The 26,938-nt window shown below is 38.0% G+C and overlaps 1 protein-coding gene across 22 annotated transcripts in view; it reads right to left on the bottom strand.

Annotated features, from left to right (window-relative positions):
• Window positions 1-26,938, bottom strand: part of FUT8 (fucosyltransferase 8) — a 342,625-nt gene that overhangs the window by 67,008 nt on the left and 248,679 nt on the right. The window lies entirely within an intron of this gene.

Below are 26,938 nucleotides of genomic sequence, written 5' to 3'. Positions count from 1 at the left end.
TAATTTACATTTCCATTGGCAATGTATAAATGCCCCTTTTCTCTGCAGCCTCACCAGCATGTTATTTTTTGACTTTTTAATAACAACATTCTGACTGTTATCTCATTCTGATGGTATATCACTGTGATTCTGATTTGCATTTCTCTAATGATTAGTGATGTTTCATACTTATTGACTGTGTATATGTCTTTTGAAAAGTGTCTGTCATGTCCTTTGCCTTTTTAATAATGTTGCTTTTTGCTTGTTAAGTTCCTTATAGATTCTAGATATTAGACCTTTCATGGTTTGCAAATATTTTCTCCTGTTCTGTTGGTTGTCTGTTTACTCTGTTGATAATTTATTTTGCTGTTCAGAAGCTCTTTAATTAGGTTCCATTTGCCAATTTTTGTTTCTGTTGCAACTGCTTTTGGCATCTTCATCATGCAATCTTTGCCAGGGCCTATATCCATAATGGTATTTCCTAGGTTTTCTTCTAGAGTTTTTATGGTTTTAGGTTTTACATTTAAGCCTTTTATCTATCTTGACTTAATTTTTGTATACAGTGAAAGGAAGGAGTCCAGTTTCAATCTTCTGCATATAGCTAGCCAGTTATCCCAGCACAGTTTATTGAATAGGGAGTCCTTTCTCCTTGGCTTGTTTTTGTCAGCTTTGTCAAAGATTAGAAAGTTGTAGGTGTATGACTTTATTTCCAGACTCTCATTCTGTACCACTGGTCTATATGTCTGTTTTTGTACCAGTACCACGCTGTTTGGTATGGTGATACATGGTATGGGTACCATGGTGTTTGGTACCAATACCATGGTTACTGTAGCCTTGTAGTGTAGTTTGAATTCGGGTAATGCGATGCTTCCAGCTTTGTTCTTTTTGCTTAGGACTGCTTGGGCTATTCAGGCTCTTTTCTGGGTCTATATGAATTTTAAATCAGTTTTTTCTAGTTCTGTGAAGAATGTCATTGGTAGTTTGATGGGAATAGCATAGAATCTGTAAATTGCTTTGGGCACTATGGCCATTTTAATGATATTGATTCTTCCTACCCATGAGCCTGGAGTGTTTTTCCATTTGTTTGTGTCATCTCTGATTTCTTAGAGCAGTGTTTTGTAATTCTCCTGGTAGAGATCTTGCACCTCCCTAGTTAGCAGTATTCTTAGGTATTTCATTCTTTTTGTGGCAATTGTGACTAGGATTCCATTCTTGACTGAGCTCTCACCTTGGACATTACTGGTGTATAGAATGCTACTGATTTTTGTACAGTGATTTTATAGCATGAAACTTTGCTGAAGTTGTTTTTCAGATCTAGGAGCTTTTGGGTAGGGACTATGGAATTTTCTAGGTGTAGGATCATACTGCCTGCAAAGAGAGGTAGTTTGACTTCCTTTCTTCCTATTTGGATGCCTTTAATTTTTTTCTCTTGCCTGCCTGTCTGCTCTGGCTAGGACTTTTAGAACTATGTTAAATAGCAATGGTGAGAGTGGGCCATCCTTGTCTTGTTCCAGGTCTCAAGAGAAAGGCTTCCAGCTTTTGTCCACTCAGTATGGTGTTGTCTGTGGGTTCGTCATAGATGGGTCTTACTATTTATAGGTATGTTCCTTCGATGGCTAGTCTGTTGAGGATTTTTAACATGAAGAGATTCTGAATTTTACTGAAAGCCTTTTCTGCATCTATTGAGATAATCTTTTTGTTTTTAATTCTGCCTATGTGATGAATCACATTTATGGATTTGTGTATGTTGAACCAATCTTGCATCCCAGGGATAAAGCCTATTTGATTGTGGTGAATTAGCTTTTTGATATGCTGCTGGATTTGGCTTGCTATTATTTTGTTGAGGATTTTTACTTCTTTGTTCATCAAGGATATTGGCCTGATGTTTTCTTTTTGTTCTTGTGTCTTTGCCAGGTTTTGGTATCAGAATGATGCTGCCCTCATAGAATGAGTTAGGAAGGAGTCTCTCCTCCTCAATTTTTTGGAACAGTTTCAGTAGGAATGGTGCCAGGTATTCTTAAATGTGTGGCAGAATTTGGCTGCCTATCCCTGGGCCTTTTCTGGATGGCAGGCTTTTTATTACTGATTAAATTTCAGAACTTGTTATTGGTCTGTTCAGGGTATGAATTTCTTCCTGGTTCAGTCTTGGGAGGTTGTATGTTTCCAGGAATTATTTATTGTAGGTTTTCTAATTTGTGTTCACAGAGGTGTTCATAATAGTCTCTGATGGTATTTTTGTATTTTTGTGGAGTTAGGGTGATGTTCCCTTAACTTCTCTTTACAGGTGACAAGTACCAAAAATCATAAAATAGGTCAGGACTGATCCAGTACGTTTCTTATTTAGGAAAGAATCCTGCTGGATTGGATTTCAATGAATCCAATGAAAACTATACGTACATATTTAAGGAGATTGCAGTGAAAAGCAAGTTTCTTGGGAAGAACTCTAAACAAATGTGAAATTAAGCAGTTACATTTAAAAAAATTCTTTCACTTCTCATTTTTAACACTGCATTTTGTTTTTTATTTTTTAATTTTAAGTATAAGGATACATGTGTAGGTTTGTATACAGGTAAACTTGTGTCACGGGGGGTTTGTTGTACAGATTATTTAGTCACCCAGGTTTTAAGTCTAGTATTCATTAGTTATTTCTCCAGATCCTCTCCCTCCTCCCACTGTCCACCCTCCGATAGGCCCCAGTGTCTGTGGTTCCCCCTCTATGTGTCCATGTGTTCTCATCATTTAGTTCCTACTTATAAGTGAAAACATGCAGTATTTGGTTTTCTGTTTCTGCATTAGTTTGCTAAGGATAATGGCCTCCATCTCCATCCATGCCCCTGCAAAGGACATGATCTCATTCTTTTTTACAGTTGCATAGTATTCCATAGTATATATGTACCACACTTTCTTTACCCAGTCTACCACTGATGGGCATTTAGGTTGATTCCATGTCATTGCTATCGTGAATAGTGCTGCAATGAACATATGCATGCATGTATCTTTATAGTAGAATGATTTATATTCCTTTGCATACATATCCAGTAATGGGATTGCTGGGTCAAATGGTTTTTGGTTGAGTAATTTCCACACTGCTTTCTACAATGGCTGAACTAATTTACATTCCTACCAGCAGTGTATAGGTTCTTTCTTTCACTTCTTTATTACTCAGTCTCTTACTTCTTTCACTTCTTCATCACTCAGAACATGCAAATGGAATTATCTCTGAATTCAAAGTTGCATACATCAGTATCTTTATGAAAAAAGTAAAACAGTTCATTTATTCCAGCAGCATTTCAGCATTCTGAGCTTACCTTCTATGATGAAACTCAGATTATCTTAAAAGACAAATTCTAATTTCTCTGTTAATTCCATCTATCTCCACAATTTTATATATTACAACAAAATCTACTTTTTCATTATGAAGTAAAAGCCACTGAGTAAAGGGATACCTGATTTCAACAATTACAAAATATCAGGCATGGAACATTTAAAAAAATCATACTTGATAATAGCTACCAGCCATTTTTACAACGGAATGTAGAACGTGTTCTATACTGGCTAACTTGAGATGTAGTATGCCACTTTTTAATCGGGAGATCCAGAAAGCAAATGTTTAGCTAACATGATAATTTCTTTTTCTTCCATTCTAAAGTTCAACTTTGCTTTAATTTGGATGAGCTATTGCTAAATTATTCCCAGGCATCTTAGTTCTTCATATAACAAAATTAGTCTGAGAAGTTCTCCTAGCTGTTTTGTCTATGTGAGAGAGGATGGGTGACTCTAAGAACAGAATCTTTTATCCTACATAGCAAGAGGCAATGTAACCAGTTTTCAATTTATATGAGCCTTGAATAATGCAGTCACCAAACATCAACTCTAAAACCATTTTCCAGGGATATCATCGGTCCTGTCAAGCAGAGCCCTAGAAACAAAAGCTGCAGTTTGTAAAATGATTCCAAAGGAAAAACTGAGAAGGGAAAATACAAGTTACCTCCAGAAGAGGTACCTTTCATATTCAAATGTGTCACAGCAAGCTGGTCTTTTTTTAGATTAAAGCAGAAATACCATCAAGAACCTGAGGAAGAGTTAAGAGCCTTTTTGAATCTGAGAGAACCCTGATAAAATTCAGCAAGATTTGGTCAATATTGCTTCCACAATCAAGTAGTAGAGTTGGTGATTCTTTGAAACTATGAACTCATGGCAGACTCCTAAAGCAATAAGCATTCTCACACTTGTTGCTATAGCCACAAAAGATCTGAGAGGAACAGAGAAGTGTGGTAACATGTGGGAATGGGAGATCTGCATCATTTAATTTCTGTGCAATATTGTATAAGGATCCTGGGAATAAATAATATTCTCAAACTGATCCAAAGGTTTATTATTGACTCCATTTATCAAAAGAATGGACAAATAACACTGACATTTGTCAGATTTTCATGAGAAATAGAATACTTGAATATCACTAAAATTCATATGAATGAAAAAGGAAATGTCCTTCATATCTTCTTCAATAAACCTTTTCTTTTAGAACAGTTTTTAGATGTACTAAATTACTGCAAAGATAGCACAGAGAATTCCCATATACCTCACACCCAATTTCCCCTACTATTATATCTTACGTTAGTCGTCGTCTTCTTTTTTTTTTTTTTAAAAGAAAAAAAGAGTGAAGGAACATAATAATTGAAACATCTGACCTTTAGTTTGGAAACTATAGATTTTCTATTTAAAAGAAGACTCACATCTACATTTAAGAAAGTATATTCACTGTGTTAAGAACAGAGTTTGACTAGAACCTAACGCTTTGAGCACAAGAGCTGAGACCTAAAAGGGCAATCTGTACAAGTGGTTTAATGAATGATGCTTAGTGTATCTCAAATCAAGCTGAAGACAGACTATATTAATTCTTTTCTGTTTATGTCATAGAGGACACAAAGAAAGAGGTAAAATCCATTATGCTTGATTCTGAAATGAGAAATGTCTATACATATAAGGTGATGAATGGAAGACTCGAAGGGTGATACGAGAAAATGAATGACTGTACTGATAACAGTAAATGAAACACTGAAAAAGCTCAGAGTCACAGCCCAATTTTTTTGTCCAAATATTTAGAAGTGTGGAAAATTCAAAATAACTTGCTCATAAAAGTTCCAGAAAAAGGCAGAGGACACTAAAGAATAGAAAAGGTATTTATGTTCCTAACACAAGATTAGGTTTATCAGAGTACATATCTAGAAAAAAAATAAAGCAACAACTCTGAAATGAACAGGAATTTATTGTGATGAAAAGGAATTTTATAGAAAACCCCTATTCTAAGCTAAGCCTTTGTTATCCAGCATTGTTACAGAATAGCAACAAATATAAAGAGATTTATGGGACTCTATAAAAGGGATACAGAGCCATAGTTTTGTAGTTTTCAAATTTCTTACCAAATAGCTATTATCAGTTACCACTGATCCTAGTTTTATACTATCCAGTTGATGTCTGCAAAAGACTAGAAAATGTGTCATATCCATGAGCAAGATATATAGAAGGGTCTCATTACTAAAAGAAGCTTTACTCTAAACTATAAACACAATAAATTATGTTTTATAATATGAGATTTTTGTATATGGGATCTACTTAAAAGTCAGACTCACCAATAGGCAGATAAATTCTAGCTCCTTGCAATAATGATAATTCAAGTTTTAGAAATACAAGGTACATTTGTGAAAATTACCTAAGACAACATTCTCTAATGAAAGGGCTTGGATGGAGAGGTTAAAGATATGATTTTGGTCCAATGAAGGTTCTGCTATGAACTCAATTGTGTGATTTGGTTTCAAGTGGTTAGTTTAAAATAGACACAAAAATTACCTCCCTACATAGCTTCTCCCTGTTCACTCACCCTTCTTTCTCAGAGCTACTATGAGGCTAAATAAATGAGATGGTATATGCACAAAATTAATTTGAACATACTTCTTATTTATCCTCATAGTTTCAAGAGACATTATTTCACACTGAATAAATCCAGTTTTTTTATGTGTGTGTTCTTTTTGAGTATTAGTTAGTGTTGCAAGGTAGCCCAATCACGGGTCTTTATATGCTAACAATGTTATGTAACATTTTTGTAATTATAATTCATCAGCAAAGCTGTCACCATAGTACATATAAATCAAAAAATAAGGATTTAAGATATAACAGGATTCTTTTGAATTCAGTTCCCTTTTTATTTTCTTCAATTATTATTTTTGAGACAAGTTCTGGCTCTATTGCCCAGGCTGGAGTGCAGTGGCGCAATCATGGTTCACCACAACCTCAATCTCCTGGGCTCAAGCCATCCTCCCACCTCAGCCCCCCAAGTAGCCCAGCTAATTTTTGTATTTTTTGGTAGAGACGGGTTTTCCCATGTTGCCCAGGCTGATTTCGAACTTGTGAACTTAAGCCATCCTCCCACCTCAGGCTTCCAAAGTGCTGGGATTACAGGCATGAGCCACCACTCCTGGCCCATTATTTTCTTTTACACTATCTGAGGCATTTCATCTGACACTATTAGTTTCCAAGAATGACCCTGCTTCAACAGAGCTGAAAGCTGTGTTTTTTCTCTCTGCCCTATAAATCAACAATTGGGAACAATACTTGAATTAATAAGCCTCTAACCAAAATGGTATTTGAAGGAAAACAGCAGTCCTTAGAAATAAACGATTACTAATTCAGTAAGGTACCATCATAACGCTGACATATTTTACTTAGGTTAAAATATAAAAATAGTCACTATTGGACATATTTCCAATTAGGATACCAGGTTAATTTCCCCTTTGCAAAAAAAGAACAATTTCAATCAACTAGTAAACCATAGGCATTATTCTATTACTTAGGATTTATGGGTTTCCACTGACTCCACTTAGTAAATTAGTAGCATTGTGAATTATAAAATATTACCAAATAGTACTGATTTTGTGGCTTTTAATGATTTTTTTCTATGACTTTTAATAAAGATTTTTCCTACACACCAATAAAAGCAACTTCAGAGTACAAATTTTCCAGCCACAATGTAGTATCCCTCACCCACCCAGAGTTACTACTGACCAAAAACACTGCAGAAAAAGGCTAAATTAACAACAAAGAAAACATTTAGTCAATATAAACTGCACATAATATCTCCAGCCACCTCTTGCAAACAGTAAATGCTCAATAACCATTAGTTCAACTGAATTACATTTACAGAGACAAAGGTGATGTCAAGTCCATAGTCATAAATTAACAGGTGGCAAACCCTCTCAGGTTCAAGAGACCTGCACGGTCTCTTGATCCACTGTCCACTGCCCTTATCTATTTCACCATGATATCTTCAATACAAGATGCAGCAAGAAGTCCAGGCTCAAAACACATATCTAGCTATTTCTGTAAACTGAAAATTAAGAATCAGAACCCCAGGAGATCCTTCCAACTCCTCTCTAAGAAATCCCTTCTATTGGAAGGAGTTAAGTCAAAGATAGCTCCTATTTCCAGTGAAGACAGTTCAGTAAAAACCAAAAAAACGGGTCAGGTCAGGTGAGTTAAATTGTACTGTGCTCTTTGTCTGCTCTAATAAGAAGACTAAACAGTTTTTAATTTGTTTGTTTAAAAAGATTTGCAATATCTAGCTTTGTGTTGCTAATGAAGAAAGAATTCATTAATAGGGTGTTGAAAGCTTTTCATTGTATTAGAAACAATCTGATTTTATTTCTCTAACATTATTTTCAAAACCAAGGAGAAAAGGTAATGAAGCAAATAAGAGAACTGAAGTATTCCATGTGGTAATTAAAATGAAGACTCTGGCAGTTAATAACCATGAAAGAGACAGTTAAAAAGCATGCTCACTTTTAAAAGCCAAGACCGGAAATTATTGTCTCTTAACATATTAAACAAGAATATTTTCCATAGCAAAGTTAAGACTGTACTAAGGCATCCTTTCCACCCCTCTAGCAACCTGAACGATCTGTTCCAGGTAGTAAGGACAACACAATAGCTCAGGCCCAAGTGCTTCGGGAAATTTCCCTATGGGTATTCTGTAAAATCTAAGAGTGGAAACTTAAGGGAGGAAAGATACCAAGATACAGAGTTTATAGACTGAAAGACCACAGTAAAGGCAGATCGTTACTATACAGTCATTGAAGAGGAAAGCTTGTCTTGGTAAGTAAAGCCACATTTAGCTTACTTTAAATAATACATTTTAAAAACTTTTGCTCTTTACCTGTAAGTCTCTACTAAATGCTTTAAAGTCATTTTTAAAAGATGGAAATTCCGTAAATCCAATAGAAAGCAACAAGCAAATGTGGGACATTTCTTCCATCGAGGCTTTCAAGACAGTATTCTGTAATCTCTGGGAGTTCCAGGTGGTCTCTAGAAACCCTCAACTTAGATTCAAGAGACTTCCACGCCAGAATAACCTTGGTAATATTTTTCTGCTACCAGAAGGGCCACAAAGGAAAGGCAGATAATTAATGATTCGTATTCTCATTCAAGAATATAATGTAAATAAAACTATCTCCAAGGATACAGAAGAAAAGCTGTTATACAAGGAGCCAGAATCTGACAATCCTATATAAATGCACAGAAAATGTATCTTCTCAAGCACCTCAACTTTTCTCTGTAAGTTTATACCCTAATTCCCAGGTCTCAGAATCAATTGAACTGTTGAGGTTATAAAGAGCATGCTTACAAAAATTAAGATTGAATTTCAGAAAGGTCCTCCATCATCATTTTAGTTGACAGAATTCATTTAGGGACTCTTTCCTCAAAACATATCATCAAGTATGATATGACAGGTACTCTTTTTAAAAAGCGAGTGAGAAGGGAAAAGAGGAGAAGAGGAAGTAAGATAGAAAAAAGGGGAGCTGGGAGGAGAATAGAGGGGAAGAAACGTGGACAAGAGAAGAGGACAGAAAGGGGAAGAGGAAGAGGAAGAGGGTAGAAGGGGAAAAGGAGTAAAAAGCATGCCTATGAATAGTCAGCCCTGTCTTATTACACAGGAGTAAAAAGATAAAGTATCGATTCTCAGCATTTTGGCTAAGATCAAGTGTAAAAGATGAAGTACTGGCAAAGGAAAACAATGGTTGAAACTGTTCCTGTGCAAAAGTTGCTCCAAATGTTTTGTTTTAAATAAAAGTCAGGGTTTAAGTTATACAGTTTTGCTGAGTTTTCCATTCTGCAAAGTACCATTCCTCTGGGTAGTACTGGTACTTACAGCACTTGTCTATTCACTGGCTTTAAAACCAAACCATCAACAACAATTAGACCAGATGTCAAATCTGGATACCTCTTCTCCAAGACCAAGTATTTGTCTCATTTCTCCATGCAGCTAGCCATACATGAAAAATACACTGTTAGCTGAGCATGAATTTCTTTGGAATCCCCAGCTATTATTGTTTTTTTTTAAATGAAAAACAAAAAACAAAACAAAACAAAACCTCAAGACCACTTTTCTCAAACTACCTCAATGAACAGTACTGTAACCAGTTCACATTTTATTCTCTTTACGCCTCAAAAATTTTTAACACTGTATTTATTTTACTTTTATTTTGAAATAATTTAAGATCCATAATAAACTGCCAAAATAGTACAGAGAGTTACTGTACTTACAGTGTACCTTCCAAAAAGCTTTCCCCAAGGAGAACGTATTACTTAACCATAGTACATTATCAAAATCAGGAAACTGACATTACACAATACTATTAACTAAACTACAGACTTTTTTAGATTTTACCAGTTTTCACATGCACTCAGATTTTCTAACATGTATACACTCATGCAACTACCACCAAAATTAGGATACAAGCTGTACCATCAAAACAAAACAAAAACCCCTTATACTTCCAATTTCGAGGTATACTCTTCCCCAAACCTTAATCTCTGGAACCCACTGAACTGTTCTCCATCACTACAATTTAGTTACTTTAAGTGCATTATAAATGGAATTTAGATAGTTGTTAATCTTTTGAGACTGGCTTTTTATCATTCAGCACAATGCTTTTGAGATCCATCCAACTTGTGTGTTAATAGTTGATTTCTTATTACTAGGTAGTATTCTATTATGTGGATTATATTATGGTTTATTTACTTACTGAAGGACACTTGGGTTGTTTCCACTTTTTGGTGATTACAAACTAAGATGCTATGCACATGAGTGTACAACTTTCTGTGTGGACATGGCTTTTCTCTAGGATATACAGGAATGTGATTGCTGGATCATATTGGTAATGGTATGTTTATGGGGAACTACCAAACTGTTTCCTAGAATGGCTGTACCATTTTACATTCTCATAAGCAATGCATGAAAGAGCTCATTGTTCCACATTCCTGGCATTTTTTATTTTAGCCATTCTGACAGGTAATTGTATCTCATCATGTCTTTTGCATTTCCCTAATAACTAATGATTTTTGAACATTTTTTATGTGCTTGTCATCTGTATATGTCTTTTGTATAGCTGTCTGTACAAGACTTTGCCTATTTTCTAATTAGATTGTTTCTTACTATTGAGATTAGAGAGTTCTTAATACATTCTCTATACATGCCTTTGTTGGACATGTGATTTGCAGATTTCTCCCAGTCTATGGCTTCTCTTTCATCCTCTTTAACAAGGTCGCTGGTAAATAAAAAGTTTTTTTTTTTTTAAGCTTTGTTTTTCTTTTTTATTTTTTTTGAGCACATAGTACATATATATATTTATGGGATACATGAAGTATTTTTACATAGGTATACAATGCATGAAAAATCACATCAGGGTAAATGGGGTAGCCATCCTTTGTGTTATAAACAATCCAGTTATCCTCTTTTAGTTATTTTTAAATGTACAATTAAATTATTATTGACTGTCACCCTGCTGTGCTGTGAAATACTGGGACTTATTCTTTCTAACTATTTTTTGTATCCATTAACCATATCCCTTTACTCGCCCCCACAACTACATTTCCCAGCCTCTGGTAACCATCATTCTGTCTCTATCTCCATGAGTTCAATTTGTTTTAATTTTTAGCTCCCACAAATAAGTGAGAACATGCCAAGTTTGTCTTTCTGTGCCTGGTTTATTTCACTTAAGATAATGATCTGCAGTCTCATCCATGTTGTTGCAAATGACAGGATCTCATTCTTTTTTATGGCTGCATAGTACTCCATTGTGTATAGATATTACATATTTTCTTTGTTCATTCATCTGCTGATGGGCACTTAGGTTGCTTTCAAATTCTGGCTATTGTGGAAAGTGCTGCAGTCAACATGGGAGTGCAAATATTTCTTTAATATACTGATTTCCTTTCTTTTCATTATATACCCAGCAGCTGGGTTGCTGGATCATATGGTAGTTCAATTTTTAGTTTTATGAGGAACGTCCTAACTGTTCTTCGTAGTGGTTGTACTAATTTACATTCCCACTAACAGTGTATGAGGGTTCCCTTTTCTCCACATTTGTTATTTGTTTCTCAGCATTTGCTATTGCCTGTCTTTTGGGTAAAAGCCATTTTAACTGGGGTGAGATGATATCTCATTGTCGGTTTTTAAAATTTGCATTTATCTGATGATCATTGATGCTGAGCACCTTTTCATATGACTGCCATTTGTATGTCTTCTTTTGAGAAACATCTATTCAGACCTTTTGCCTACTTTTTGATCAAATTTAGTTGTTTGAGCTCCTTTTATATTCTGGTTATTCATCCCTTGTCAGGTGGGCAGTTTGCAAATATTTCCTCCCATTCTGTGGGTTGTCTCTTCACTTTGTTGACTACTTCCTTTGCTGTGCAGGCAGAAGGTTTTTAACCTGATAAGATCCCATTTGTCCATTTTTGCTTTGGTTGCCTGTGCTTATCGGGTATTACTTAAGAAACCTTTACCCATTCAAACCAATGTCCTGGAGAGTTTCCCCAATGTTTCCTTTTAGTAGTTTTATAGTGTGAGGTCTCAGATTTAAGTCTTTAATCCATTTTGATTTGTGGATATGGTAAGATTGAGGTCTAGTATCATTCCTGAGCATAAGGATATTCAGTTTTCTCAGCACCATTTATTGAAGAGACTTTCCTTTCCCCAGTGTAAGTTTGTGACTTATGTAGAAAATGAGTTTACTATAGATGTACAGATTTGTTTCTGGGTTCTCTATCCTGTTCCATTGGTCTATGGTCTATATGCCAGTACCATGCTGTTTTGGTTACTATAGTTCTGTAGTATATAATTTGAAGTCAGGCAGTGTGATTCCTCCAGTTTTGATTCCTCCAGTTTTGAGGTTTGTGCTCAGGATAGCTTTGACTATTCTTTTTTTTTTTTTTTTTTTTTTTTTGTGATTCCATACAAGTTTTAGATTCTTTTTTCTATTTCTGTGAAGAGTGTAATTGGTATTTTGATAGAGATTACACTGAATCTACAGATTACTTTGGATAGTATAAACATTTTAACAGTATTTATTCTTCCAATCCATGCACATACAATATCTTTCTATTTTTTACGTTCTCTTCAATTTCCTTCATCAATGTTTTATAGTTAGCATTGTAGAGATCCTTTACTTCTTTGGATAATTTCTTGTTACTTAATTTTATCTGTAGCTATTGTAAATGGGATTACTTTTTTAAATTTGTCAGATTGCTCACTGTTGGCATATAGAAACAATACTGATATTTGTGTGTTGACTTTGTACTTGCAACTTCACTGAATTCATCACTTCTAGTTTTTTTGGTAGTCTTTAGATTTTTCCAAATATTGAACCATATAGTCTGCAAACAAGAATAAATTGATTTCTTCCTTTCTAATTTAGATGTTGGTTATTTCTTTCTCTTGTCTGATTACTGTAGCTAGAGTAATCAGCACTGCGTTGAATAACAGTGGTAAAAGTGGGCCTCCTTGCCATGCTCCAGATCTTAGAGAAAAGTCTTTCAGTTTTTCCCCATTATGATACTAGTTGTGGGTCTGCTGTATATGGCTTTTATTATGTTGAGGTATATTCCCCCTTTATACCCAGTTTTTTGAGGGTTTTTATCATGAAGGTAAGTTAAATTTTATTAAATGCTTTTCAGCATCAACTGAAATGACCATACGGTTTTTGTCCTTCATTCTGTTGACATAACATATCACATTGGTTGATTTGTGTATGTTGAACCATTCTTGTGTCCCAGGGATAAATCCCACTTGGTCATGATGAATGACCTTGTTTGTTTTTGGTCTAATGCTTCTATCAATTATTGAAAGAGGGGTTTTAAAGTCTCCAACTATATTTGTCTGTTCTCCTTTCAGTTCTGTCAGTTTTTGCTTCATGTATTTTGAAGACCTGTTAAGTGCACACGTTTAGAATTACATTTTTTGGTAAATTGATCATTTTATTATTATTGTATCTTCCTTTGTCTCTGCTAGTTTTCTTTGCTCTGAAGTCTATTCTGTCTGAGATTAATAGTCACTGTATTTGTTTTGTTTTGGAGACAGAGTCTTGTGCTGCTGCCCAGGCTAAAGTGCAGTGGCACAATCTTGCCTCACTGCAAGCTCCGCCTCCCGGGTTCATGCCATTCTCCTGCCTCAGCCTCCCAAGTAGCTGGGACAACAGGTGCTCACCACCATGCCCGGCTAATTTTGTTTTTGTATTTTTAGTAGAGATGGGGTTTCACTGTGTTAGCCAGAATGGTCTCGATCTCCTGACCTCATGATCCGCCTGCCTCAGCCTCCCAAAGTGCTGGGATTACAGGCGTGAGCCACCGCACCCAGCCCAGTCACTCTTTCTTTTGATTATTGTTTGCATGGTATATCTGCCCATCATTTTACTTTTAATCTACCTATGTCATTATATGTGAAGTTAGTTTCTTGGGGGGACAGCATATACATGGATCATTAAAATAAAAAACAGGCCGCGCACAGTGGTTCACACCTGTAATCCCAGCACTTTGGGAGGCCGAGGTGGGTGCATCACCTGAGGTTGGGAGTTCGAGATCAGCCTGACCAACATGGAAAAACCCCATCTCTACTAAAAATACAAAGTTAGCCAGGCGTGGCAGCACATGCCTGTAATCCCAGTTACTTAGCAGGCTGAGGTAGAAGAATCGCTTGAACCCAGGAGGCAGAGGTTGCGGTGAGCCGAGATCATGCCATTGCACTCCAGCCTGGGCAACAAGAGCAAAACTCTGTATCAAAAACAAGCAAACAAACAAACAAACAAAAAGCATTCTGCCAGTCTCTGTCCTGTATTTTTTTTTCTTTTTCTTAACTAGTATGTTTAGATCATTTGTATTTATATTTCATGCAATTACTGACATGTTGGGATTTAAGTATGCCACTTTTTTGTTTTTTATTTGCTCCTTTTGTTTTTTGTTTCCATTTCTCCTTGCCTGTGCATACTCTGAACTTTTTTTAGTATTTAATTTTGATTTATCTATAGTGTTTTAAGGAACTACAAAAATCAGAAATGGTTCTTGTAAAGTATGGTGTTCTATAGTGTTTTAAAATATCTCTTTATAGAGCCTTTTTTTTTTGAGACAGAATCTTGAGTGGCGTGAACTCGGCTCACTGCAACCTCCGCCTCCCAGGTTCAACCAATTCTCCTGCCTCAGCCTCCCGAGTAGCTGGAATTACAGGCACATGCCACCATGCTCAGCTAATTTTTGTATTTTAGTAGAGATGGGGTTTCACCATGTTGGCCAGGCTGGTCTAACTCCTGACCTCAGGTGATCCCCCTGCCTCGGCCTCCCAAAGTGTGGGGGATTACAGGCGTGCTCCACTATGCCTGGCCTATAGAGCATTTTTAGTAGTTACTCTAGGGATAATTATATCTATATACAACAGTTATTACAGTTCTACTCATCTCAACATTTTACCATTTGAAATGGAATGCAGAAACCTTCCTACTTTTTAGGTTCCTTCACTCTCCCCACTTTTATGATATAGTTGTTTTAAAAATCACCTTCATATACATTGAGAACCATATCGGACATTGTCAGAAATTTTATTTCTAACCAAACATTTTAAAAACTCAACAGGAGAAGATTAGGCAATTCCCTGTATTTATTAATTTGTACTTTCTTCATTCTGATGTTCCAGCAGAATTCTCTTGTCATCATTTTCTGTCTGAAGAACTTCCTTTTTTACACAAGTCTGCTGGCAATGAATTCTCTGAGTTTTCTTTCATCCACAAATGTCTTTTCCTCACTTCATTGTATTTTCCCTAGGTGAAAAATTCTGGGTTGAGAATTCTTTCCTTTCAGCACCACAAAAATGTTTTAAATCTGATTTAAAGCCTATAATTCCAGCACTTTGGGAGGCCAAGACAGGAGGATTGTTTGAGACCAGAATGGGCAAAATAGCAAGATGTTAGCTCAAAACAAACAAAACAGTTTTGCTACTTCTCTTGGCCTCCATGTTTTTTGATAAGAAACCCAGAGTCATTCAAATTGTTCCTCTATAACTAATGCGCTGCTTTTCTCTGGCTGCTCTCAAGATTTTTTTCATTGTCTTTAGTTTTTAGCAAATTACTTAAAAAGTATCTGGGAATGGATCTGAGTTTTTCCTGTTAGGAGTTTGCTCAGCTTCTTGAATATTTAGGTTTGCCAAATTTAAGAAGTTTTCTGTCATTTCTTCAATTTCTTTTCTTCAAAATAAGGTATTTATTAAACATATCTTTATAAAAGTATCACAGATACTAAAGTTAATAAATCACAGACTAAAACTTCCAGATGCTTGCATCCTTCAGTCAGAAGGATAGACATGAAAGACATGAATGACATCGAGATGGTCAATATGATAACAGAGGTGTGTATAAGGCGCTGTAGCAGACTGGATTTAAAAAAAAAAAAAAAGGCCCGGGCAGTATTTCCAGTTCCACATGCTTTTCTACAACCAGCCCCTTCCCATCAAGAGAGGAGCTCTCTACCTCTCCTCTTCCAACTAATGGAGCTCATGACTGCTCTAACCAATACAGTATGGCAGAAGTGATGCTATGTGACTTCTGAGGCTAGGTTACATCAAGGACACACATTCCTCCTGGCTTGTTCTCCCTCTATCTCTGCCTCTTGAAGTGACCACCTTTGGAGCCCTCAGCTGCCACGTAAAAAATCCTACTACCTTGAAGTTGCAATGCTGAAAAGACCAATAGAGAGAGAGATGGCCAATGATCCCCTGCTATTCCACGTTCCAGATATTTGGCTCTTTCCAGCATCAGCCAAGTGAGGGAATGGGTTCTCAGATGATTCTAGCTCAGCCTTCAAGTATTCCAGATGAGGTCCTGTTAACAGAGACAGCTGGAGTAGAGGTAGGTATGGTAGAAGTTTCATTCATTCTTTCTCTTATTCCTTTATCCAATATTGAATCCCATTGTGTCAGGCACCTGGCTTGTACATCAGTTAAGACTGCTTTTGGCTGTATTTCCAAAAAAAAAGTGCTTAAACACTAAGAACACATTGTTTTTACTTAATGAGAAAATCAGAGGACAGTCCCAGGAATGTTTTTGCTGTTTCCAGCCAGTCTCTTCTTCACCAGCCTCAGAATGTTAGCTTTTTATCTGAATGCCTCGTGGTCACAAGATGGCTGTAACAGCTCCAAAGCATTACATCCTCTGAAGCTTCTCACACCATATCCAAAGGCCGGAAGAAGAAGTATACTAGGAGCTTTTTTGTAATGTGCTCTCCATTTTTATCAGAAAGAAAAACATCTCTCTGATGTTCCCACCAGCCAACTTCCTCTTATATTGAATCAACCAGGTGCAAATCACACAGTCATCCTAGCAGAGGGCGTATAAGACAGGGAGGGTGCTAGGAAAGCGAGTATCTGGCCTTTCCAGCTTCTGGTCCACTGAAGGCTCTCACAAAGTATTGATTCTCATCCTGTCTTTTGGTTTCTTGGCAGTTCTGGAAGCCAGAAATACAAAATCGAGGTGTTGGCACAGTTGGCTCCTTCTGGAGGCCCTAAGGAAGAAGTTGTTCCATGTCTCTCTCCCGGCTTCAGGTGGTTGCCAGCCATCCCTGTCATTCCTTGGCTTCCTTGGCTTGTAGATACAACACTCCAATCACTACCTGACTTCACTGGCTCTTTCCCTGTGTCTCTCTGTTCTTCAAATATGTTCTTCAATCTCTCACTCCTACTTTTCTTCTTCTGGGATTTCAATGATACAAATATGAAGATGTTTCTGTAATTGTCTCAGAGGTCCCCATAAGACTCTCTTCACCTTTTTTAAATCTTTATTCTCTCTGTTGTTCAGATTGGATAATTTACATTGATCTAAATTTAAGTGCACCATTTCTTTCCTCTGTCATCTCTGTTTTACTACTGAGCTAATTTTTAATTTATTTTATTTATCAGTTCTAAAATTTCCATTTGTTTCCCCCTTATATCATCTATTTCTTTGCTGAGACTTGCCATTTTTTTCATTTGTTTCAAGACTGTAATTGCGATTGGAGTATATTTATTATTATAGCTTCTTTAAAATCCTTGTCAGACAATTCCAACATCTGTGTCATCTTGGTGTAGCGTCAGCTGATTATCTTTTGTTATTTGAATTGAGATTTTCTTGGTTCTTGATATGATGAATATTATGTTAGGAGACTTTGCTGTTTAAATTTTCTATTTTGATAGGCAATCAAATTGTTTAGATTCACAATGCATGTCTTAGTCAACTTTTATAGGCTGTGAATCAAATGTCAATTTAATTAGTGTTGTTCTGTTCTGCTCCACTGGGCTACCCAGAGGCCAGTCTGAAACCTAGGTGGTATAACACAGCAAAGCCCAATTCTAAAACCTTTTTCTGTATTGATTCTAATCAGTTTCACGCAAAGGATGCTAAGGAGTCTGCCCAGGATTTCAAACACAGATTTTTTTAAGTCTCAGTTTCTCTAACTCCCTCCTCTTTTTAATCCTCCCTCTGCACTCTAGTTGGGAGGCTTAGGGGATGGAAATGGTGGTCAGGGCTTTGCCCACAGTCTCTGTGGCTGTAACATCCATTGGGGAGGGTTGCCAACTTGTTATTGCAGTTCCATCCACAGTTTCCATGGCTGCAGTGCCCAGTGGGAGTGGCAGGAACAGTGTTCAGTCGGAGTGGGAGGGGTACCCTCATTATTGCAGGACAAGCATGAGGGACAGGGCTATACGCACAATCTCCATAGCTACAGCACCTGGGGAAGGGAGGGAGGCAACTTTTAAAATGACTTGCCTTCAACTGGATATATATCATTAAAATGGGGCTTTTTTACCCCCCTCTCTGTCCACTGGGGTTTCTAGCTGCAGGCTGCTAGTACCCTTGGCTGGGATATATAGGAAGTAAAACAAATAAGTAAACACACAAAAACCAGGAAATTATAAGTTTTTTGTTGTTGTTGTAATTAGCAGGAAGCACAGTGATCTGGTTTGGATCTGTGTCCCCACCCAAATCTCAAGTTGAAATGCAATCCCCAGTGCTGGAGGTGGGGCCTGGTGGAAGGTGACTGGATCATGGGGGCAGTTTTTCACAAATGGCTTAGCACCGCCTCCCCCAGTGTTTTTCTCACAATACAGTCCTCAGGAGATCTGATTGTTTAAAAGTGTGTAGCACCTCCCTGCCCTCTTTCTTGCTCCTGGCTCCATCATGTAAGACATCTCACATCCCCTTCTGCCATGACTGTAAGTTTCCTGAGGCCTCCCCAGAAGCCACTATGTTTCTTGCACAACCTATAGAACAGTGAACCAATTAAGCCTCCTTTCTTTATAAATTACCCAGTTTCAGGTATTTCTTTATAGTAGTACAAGAACAGACAAATATATATATAATGTATGATGTGTTTACTACATCTTTTCCAGAAATAGAAGCCTGAAACTGTATTTTAAGCCCAATATATTCTCATTTAATGCACATTTAACTCACAACTGTAACATTACTCATTTAATGGCAAACTAATAACTGTATTTTCAGAGGCATTTGCTAATATGTTTCTTTTAAAAATGGTAAACCAACTTTTTTTTTCAACAGTCTCTCAATCTTGAGAACAGTATCATATCTTCTTATTTAAAAGGAAAATATAACAGTTACTTGAAATGAACTCTAGTAGTGAAAATTTAAGGAAATTATTCAAAGCCTCTGTAGTGTGTAGACTTTGAATACAGGATGGACTCTTTTAGATTTAAAAACTTTTCCTTAGAGGTCAGCTTTATTTCCATTTTCAGCCATTATTTAAGTACAAAAGGCAGGGCACTAGGTCCTTTGGTTGCAAAGCCAAACACACAGTATCTATCTTTTCCTTAGCCCTTTAAACATAATCAACCATCTCACATGGGACACAATAGCAACTTTTCTATTTCAAATGTGACTTGTGGCTTCAAGATATCTTCTATCCCTGATACTCACAAACTCAGCAAGTTCGGCTACCGCTTCAAGGGAAGAAGATTCAGATTAAAAATGAAATAAAACAAACCCATCCCACCAAAAAAACCCCAACCAAACAAACAAAAAATCACCAACCTCAGGTAGATGTGAGCAAGAGAAATGTCCAAAACTTAGGGTTGTTTTATTGGCCGAATGTTAACTAGAATTCTAACAATCTTAGACAGCTTCTGATATGCTTCATCTTTATCTAAGAAATGGTAGTCCATGGGCATACAAAAGTGTCAGATTTTTATAGGTGATAAATTTTGTTTAACAATGAACAATGTTTATACCAATGAAAAGAAAGGAATAAAAGGTGTGAGAATTACGGAAAACACATGGAATAGTTGAGAGAAGATAAGAAGCAATGGTAAAAATAATGACGTCTCTTTCCATTCAAATATAGTCAGAGACTCCCTACTTCTCCAAATTGAAATCTGTATGGTTCCTTTTGCATTTGCATCTTAATCTTTCTGGCTGTTAGACCCTAGAGCCTCTTGTGATAGTGAGAGGTGACAACGTGCTAGCAGCCATGGCTCTCGGCGCCTCCTCGGCATCGGCGCCCACTCTGGCAGTGCTTGAGCCCCTCAGCCCGCCACGGCACTGTGGGAGCCCCTCTCTGGGCTGGCTGAGGCCAGGAGTCACCTCCCTCTGCTTGCGGGGAGGTGTGGAGGGTGAGGCACAGGCGGGAACCAGTAGTATCATAGGCCAGTGTGAGTTCCCGCAGGCGCAGGCATGAGCTTCGCGGGCCCCCCTCCTGGCAGGAGAGGCCAGCTGGCGCCCCCTGCCCAGGGCAGTGAGGGGCTTAGCACCCGGGCCAGCAGCTGCTGAGGTTGTGCCGGGTCCCCTAGCACTGCCTGCCCGCATGCACCGTGCTCGAATTCTCTCCCAGCCTCAGTAGCCTCCCTGCAGGGCAGGGCTAGGGACCTGCAGCCCACCATGTCCGAGCCCCCGCTCCACAGTGGGCTCCCGCATGGCCCAAGCCTCCCCGACGGGTGCCGCCCCCTGCTCCATGGCACCCTGTCCCCTCAACCACCCAAGGGCTGAGGAGTGCAGGCCTGGCTGGGGACTGGCGGGCAGCTCCGCCCACAGCCCAGATGCAGGGTCCACTGGGAGAAGCCAGCTGGGCTCCTGAGTCTAGTGGGGACTTGGAGAACCTTTATGTCTAGCTAAGGATTATAAATATACCAATCAGCACTCTGTGTCTAGCTCAGGGTTTGTAAATACTGACCAATCAGTACTCTATATCTAGCTAACCTAGTGGGGACTTGGAGAACTTTTCTGTCTAGCACTCTGTGTCTAGCTCAAGAATTGTAAACGCACCAATCAGCACCCTGTGTCTAGCTCAGGGTTTGTAAATACACCAATCAGTACTCTGTGTCTAGCTCAAGAATTGTAAACGCACCAATCAGCACTCTGTGTCTAGCTCAGGGTTTATAAATACACCAATCAGTACTCTGTGTCTAGCTCAAGAATTGTGAACGCACCAATCAGCACTCTGTGTCTAGCTCAAGGTTTGTAAATACACCAATTGGTACTCTGTATCTAGCTAACCTAGTGCGGACTTGGAGAACTTTTCCATCTAGCACTCTGTCTAGCTCAAGGATTGTAAACACACCAATCAGTACTCTGTGTCTACCTCAGGGTTTGTAAATACACCAATCAGTACTCTGTGTCTAGCTCAAGGTTTGTAAATACACCAATTGGTACTCTGTATCTAGCTAACCTAGTGGGGACTTGGAGAACTTTTCTGTCCAGCACTCAGTGTCTAGCTCAAGGATTGTAAACGCACCAATCAGCACTCTGTCAAAACAGACCAATCAGCTCTCTGTAAAATGGACCAATCAGCTCTCTGTAAAATGGACCAATCAGTAGGATGTGGGTGGGGTCAGATAAGGGAATAAAAGCAGGCTGCCGGAGCAAGAAGTGGCAACCCATTTGGGACCCCTTCCACGCTGTAGAAGGTTTGTTCTTTCGCCCTTTGCAATAAACCTTGCTGCCAGTCACTCTTTGGGTCCACGCAACCTTTATGAGCCCTGACACTTACCACGAAGGTCTGCAGCTTCACTCCTGCCAGCGAGACCACGAACCCACCGGGAAGAACGAACAACTCCAGATGCACCCCTTTTAAGAGCTGTAACACTCACCGCAAAGGTCTGCAACTTCACTCCTGACAGCGAGACCATGAACCCACCAGAAGGAAGAAGCTCCAAACACATCTGAACGTCTGAAGGAACAATCTTTAGGAACAGCATCTTTAAGGACTGTAACACTCAGCACGAGCGTCCATGGCTTCATTCTTTAAGTCAGTGAGACCAAGAACCCACCAATTCCGGACACAATAGCATGACCATAATAGCTCCAATATACCATTAGAACTTTATTGTAGAGTAGAACAGAAGAAAATTAAGAACTAAATGAAAAGTGTTACCCTAATTCCCTCCTCACCTCCAACATGCAAAAAAATCAAAGATAAATTAAAATGAAAACTGATTTCATTAGCAGAGATGCTTCAAATTCCCTCTTGTGGAACCTGATATTAGTCAGAATAATTTGGGATTTGGTCCCAATATTTAAAAAGACATCATTGTACACATTTGAAATCTTTATCATCGGTAACACTACTACATTTTAAGAAGATCACTGTGGGCTGGGTGCGGTGGCTCACGCCTGTAATCCCAGCACTTTGGGAGGCCAAGGTGGGCAGATCACAAGGTCAGGAGATCGAGACCATCCTGGCTAACACGGTGAAACTCCGTCTCTACTAAAAATACAAAAAATTAGCCGGGCATGGTGGCGGTCGCCTGTAGCCCCAGCTACTTGGGAGGCTGAGGCAGGAGAATGGCATGAACCCAGAAGGCAGAGCTTGCAGTGAGCCAAGATCGCGCCACTGCACTCCCGCCTGGGTGACAGAGCGAGACTCCATCTCAAAAAAATATATATCACTGTGCTCTTCAAAAGGCAAACAAAATGGTGGTCAATCTGTAACATAGCAAGGGGTATACTCTTGAGTACTTACATAACTCCTGCTATCTAGTCCTGTCACTCTAACGAGTAAAAATCCTTAGCCTCAAAAATGGAAAAAAATAACTGTTGGAGGTGGGAACCTCAACAGGAGGCAGACAAAGGCATATGCTCGGAAAGCTGACACCTGGAATACCGACAAGAGTTCATATATAGCTAAAGGAATAGAAGGAACAGGAAGAGGAAGAAAAGGAAAATAGGAGGAAAAACATTTAAGAATTATTTTCATCACTGTCTAGGCCATGGTCAGTAAAGTTCTTCTGTAAAGGAGGAGACAGTAAATATCTTTGGCTTTGCAGGCTGTACATTTTCTGTAAAAATTATTCAACTTTGCAACTATAGCCTGAAAGTAGGTGATATATAAACAAATGAGCATAGTTATGCTCCAACAAAACTTTATGTACAAAAACAGTTGGGTGGATTTGGCCTAAGGGTAGTAGTTTGCTGACCTCTTTTAGGCCAATAAAATCCGTAAAAACATGGTGGCAAAAAGGAAAAGCAACCTCCAACAAAGTGGGCAGAAATATATGCTCCCTAAGCAAAGCCCCAGGGTCTTGTTCCATTTTGTATTTTGCTTTAATATAACTTCTGAGACTTCTTTTTTTTTTTTTTTTTTTTACGTTTAATGAGACACATAGATTTAGGTCCTCAGTAAACCTAAGGAAATTCTCCAATGTCCACATTACTTTCTATTCATACTAGTAGCAATATTTTCCTAATGTCTGATCTGCTAAAACTGACATTTTCCTGACAACATTTACTTAGTCCATAAATATATTTTGAATCTTCCAGGATACTTCTACTATACATGGAACAAAATTTAAGAGCAACTATTACTCATTTCCTACAAGCTGGAAAGAAGATGTCCCATAGATGTAATGGACAGGTTAGGATGTGTTTAATATTTCAACTGTAAAATGTCAGGCTTTTTACCCATACCTCTGATTATCAGAGTTTTAATCTACTTAGCACATAATTCTACATTCTATCACTATTAAGTTCAAGTTTTTATAATCTAGAGAAAGAAGAATCACCTCTCATACTATCATTAAAGACAAAGATAAATACAAACCTCTCTAAGTCTCAATTTACTCTCCTGCACATTGAACATTACAACACCTGCATCATAAGAGTTACTTTGCATTAGTACTAAGCATACAGAAAGTGCTCAGAAATGGCAGCTTACAAATGTTCTTCAATCTCATAGCTTCCTTTAATGTACTTTAACGTACTAGAGGAACAAGAAGAAACACCTGCTCCCTATCACAATCAAAGGACTTTAATAAGACCTTGAGTTATCTGGGTATTTTATCATCTATTGAATACCATTGACCTAAGCCTTGAGCCTAGTATAAGATCACTGTAATGACATTTTCTATAGAAATGTGCAAACCTTTCACAGAGAGGTCAAGTGACATAAGCTATGCAAATCACATACATCACTCCTGTTAAAATTTTTTATCACAATTGGTATTTTAGGTTTAGATAGGTCAAATTTATGATACATGAATTTGCATAATCCAAGTACACAAACATCCAAATACTTTTTTAGACAACCTACCACAGAACAATATTTAATGTGTGAGAACTATCATGTTCATTTTTCAGGGTCAGAGCATATCCATATGTTTTAATTGATTGCAAAGATATGTAATTGTATGCATATATGACTTATCAATGAGCCATATCTACGACTTACCTGATCTTGGATTCTCATTTGGTAATCTATCCTTAGCTAAGCAATCAGAGGGGAGGGGTAGAGGAAGAGGAGGCAATGAAGGTTACTGAACAGAGACCAAAAAAAAAAAGTCACTGGAAAGGCTGCTCAGTTACGGTCTGCCATCACCAAGACTCACACCTAGGGTATGGCTGACTTACACAAAGGTTCTTGGCAGTTAGTAAACAAGCAGTTGATACACAATTGTAGGCTGGTCAATTTGAGAAAGCGTTGCAGGCTCTAAGGAGAGATGGCAAGTGAGTCCTAGTCAGAGGCTAGCACTTTTTAATGGAAAGCTGCTGTTCTAATATTAAATTAAAACAAAATTTTAACTAGAGGCAATCTGGACATTCTCTCATATCCGTGTATTAGAGACAGAACTCACTCAGTCTTAAAGGGTCAGCATCTATTACTTTTCATCTAATTTTGCAGTATATCTTTCTGTATTTCAGGTTTCTTAATGTTGGTTTCTCAAGAATCTCCTATCTTGGAAGCAGGACTGAGAATCCCTTAGGAACTTGGGGTGCCCTCCTAGTTCAATGAGAAGAGCTTCCTTAGGAGTAGATTTGCTGAAATGTAAGCTTAAGGGACCCTTGCTTGCACAGATCCCTTCAAAGTCCCTGGGAGAGGCTTGTGCTATGTTACCTGGATGTGTTTTTGTAAAATTTCACCAACATGAGTTAAAAGAGTTAAGTTAAATAAGATATCTGTCTCTCAGAATTCGGTGCCATCTCACTTTCCCAGGGTTGGTATTAGTGTTGGGTAGCAAACAAAGTGGCCATCTGCATTTCTGGGATCCTGTGATGGAGAAATTAAGCTGGGAATTATTTAGTTTGGATTTAGAGATATATTTATGTAGTTCACAGTTGCTTTTGTGGACAGATATTTTTGTGACATAAATAGGTACAGGGTAAGAGAATGCACTGTGATATCAACGTGTCCCATGGTTCCTAGCATGACAAGTACAAAGTACTAACAGAAATGAAGAAGGCATTTCTCAATGATGCCTAGTCAAAACAGAAGTTCTCTTCCATCACTAATAGTCTTGAAACTGTAGTGTACACAATTAAAAATGTAGCATAAGCAATTATATGAACCATTTTTTCCTTTTCTGATGAGAATCACATAAAATAAAATTATCTGAATTCTTCTGTCTATAAGGCACAAGCTTGTAGCAGTACTACAAATATGAAGTATGTATGTATGTGAAGTTGCAAATGTTTACGTACCACAAATATTAATAACTTTAAAACATTTTAAATCAACCATGCTAGAGAAAAAAATCTATTCAGATTTTCCATTCTCTTTATAGACAATATTAATATTACAAAATCATTCTCAATTCTCTTTTCAGGAAACATTACAGATCACTGTCATACAAACAAAGGGTATGCAGCTAAGAAATGTAAGGGAAAACAGTATTATAAAGAGTATCAAGCAGTTAATTAAAAAATTATTTTTCTGGGGTTTAGTATTTGTGGCATTTGTCAGCTTTACACAATTGTAATTTGTTAGTTCTTTTTTCAACGTGGAGTCAATCCTCACTATTCACAGATTCCATGTGAATTTACCTACTAAAATTTATTTGTAATGCCCAAATCAATACTCGTGGTGCTTTCACGGTCATTCATGGACAAATGCAATGAAAATTTTGAGTTCTCCAAGGCACATAATTTCAGCCAAGGTGACTTTCTGCCTTCTTGTTTCAAATCTCTTACAATAAACAAATGTCCTTTCTGCAGTATATTTAGTGCTGTTTTTCCCATTTTTGTGCTTTTTTTCCCAGTGGTTTCACTGTGGAAAATGGCCCCCAAACACAGTAGTGAAGTGCTGTCCAGTGTTCCTAAGGGCAAGAAAGCTGTGTGTGCTTTACAGAGAAAGTATGTATGTTGGATAAGCTTTGTTCGCATATGAATTATCAATGTTAAGGAATCAACAATATAAATTAAATAAGGTTTCTTTAAATAGAAACACACATAAAACAAGGTGATATATGTTAATCAGCTGATGAAAATGCTGATCTCACAGGAACCTAACTCTGTATTTCCCCTAGAATAGTGGTTCACTATTGCTAATTCAGTGTTTGTGATGACATTAAAGAATATAACTGGCCAGGCGCGGTGGCTCACGCTTGTAATCCCAGCACCTTGGGAGGCAGAGGCGGGGGCATCACGAGGTCAGAAGATCGAGACCATCCTGGCTAACATGATGAAACCCTATCTCTACTAAAAAATACAAAAAAATTAGCCAGGTGTGGTGGCGGGCGTCTGTAGTCCCAGCTACTCGGGAGGCTGATGCAGGAGAATGGCGTGAACCCGGGAGGCGGTGGCGGGCACCTGTAGTCCCAGCTACTTGGGAGGTTGAGGCAGGAGAACGGCTTGAACCCGGGAGGCGGAGCTTGCAGTGAGCAGAGATCGCAACACTGCACTCCAGACGGGGGCAGAGTGAGACTCCATCTCACACACACAAAAAAATACAATGAATAATAATTGTAAACATTTAATATTTTGCATTCCTTTTTATAAAGACAGCACCAGAAGTTGAATAGGTTTCAGGTGTATCCCCCAAACCTGAATCTGCCTCTGCTCAAGAGCCTACATATTCCCCTTATAGGCATCTTGCTACTCCACAATTCTTGCTTCCCTGGAACTCATACCAGGATTGTGGAAGAAGAACTTTCATCTTGAGACTTGGTAGTTAAATCAGAACTCCCATTATTACTCTACTTATATGTGGAAATCAGACCTGCTTTAAGATTTGGAAAATTGTTTTTGGATCTGTATTGTGACTTAGGTCAGAGTCGAACTATAGCGAAACCCGCCATTTCTTGAAAAAAATGAGGCGTATTTCTAGAAAGAGAAAATTACTTTAGAAATAACTTTAAAACAAGTACACATTGGGCTGATACACCTAGGTT

The sequence above is a fragment of the Macaca fascicularis genome, chromosome 7 (genome assembly GCF_037993035.2).
Source record: "Macaca fascicularis isolate 582-1 chromosome 7, T2T-MFA8v1.1".
Lineage (NCBI taxonomy): Eukaryota > Metazoa > Chordata > Mammalia > Primates > Cercopithecidae > Macaca > Macaca fascicularis.
This window is presented reverse-complemented; position numbering and strand designations above follow the sequence as displayed.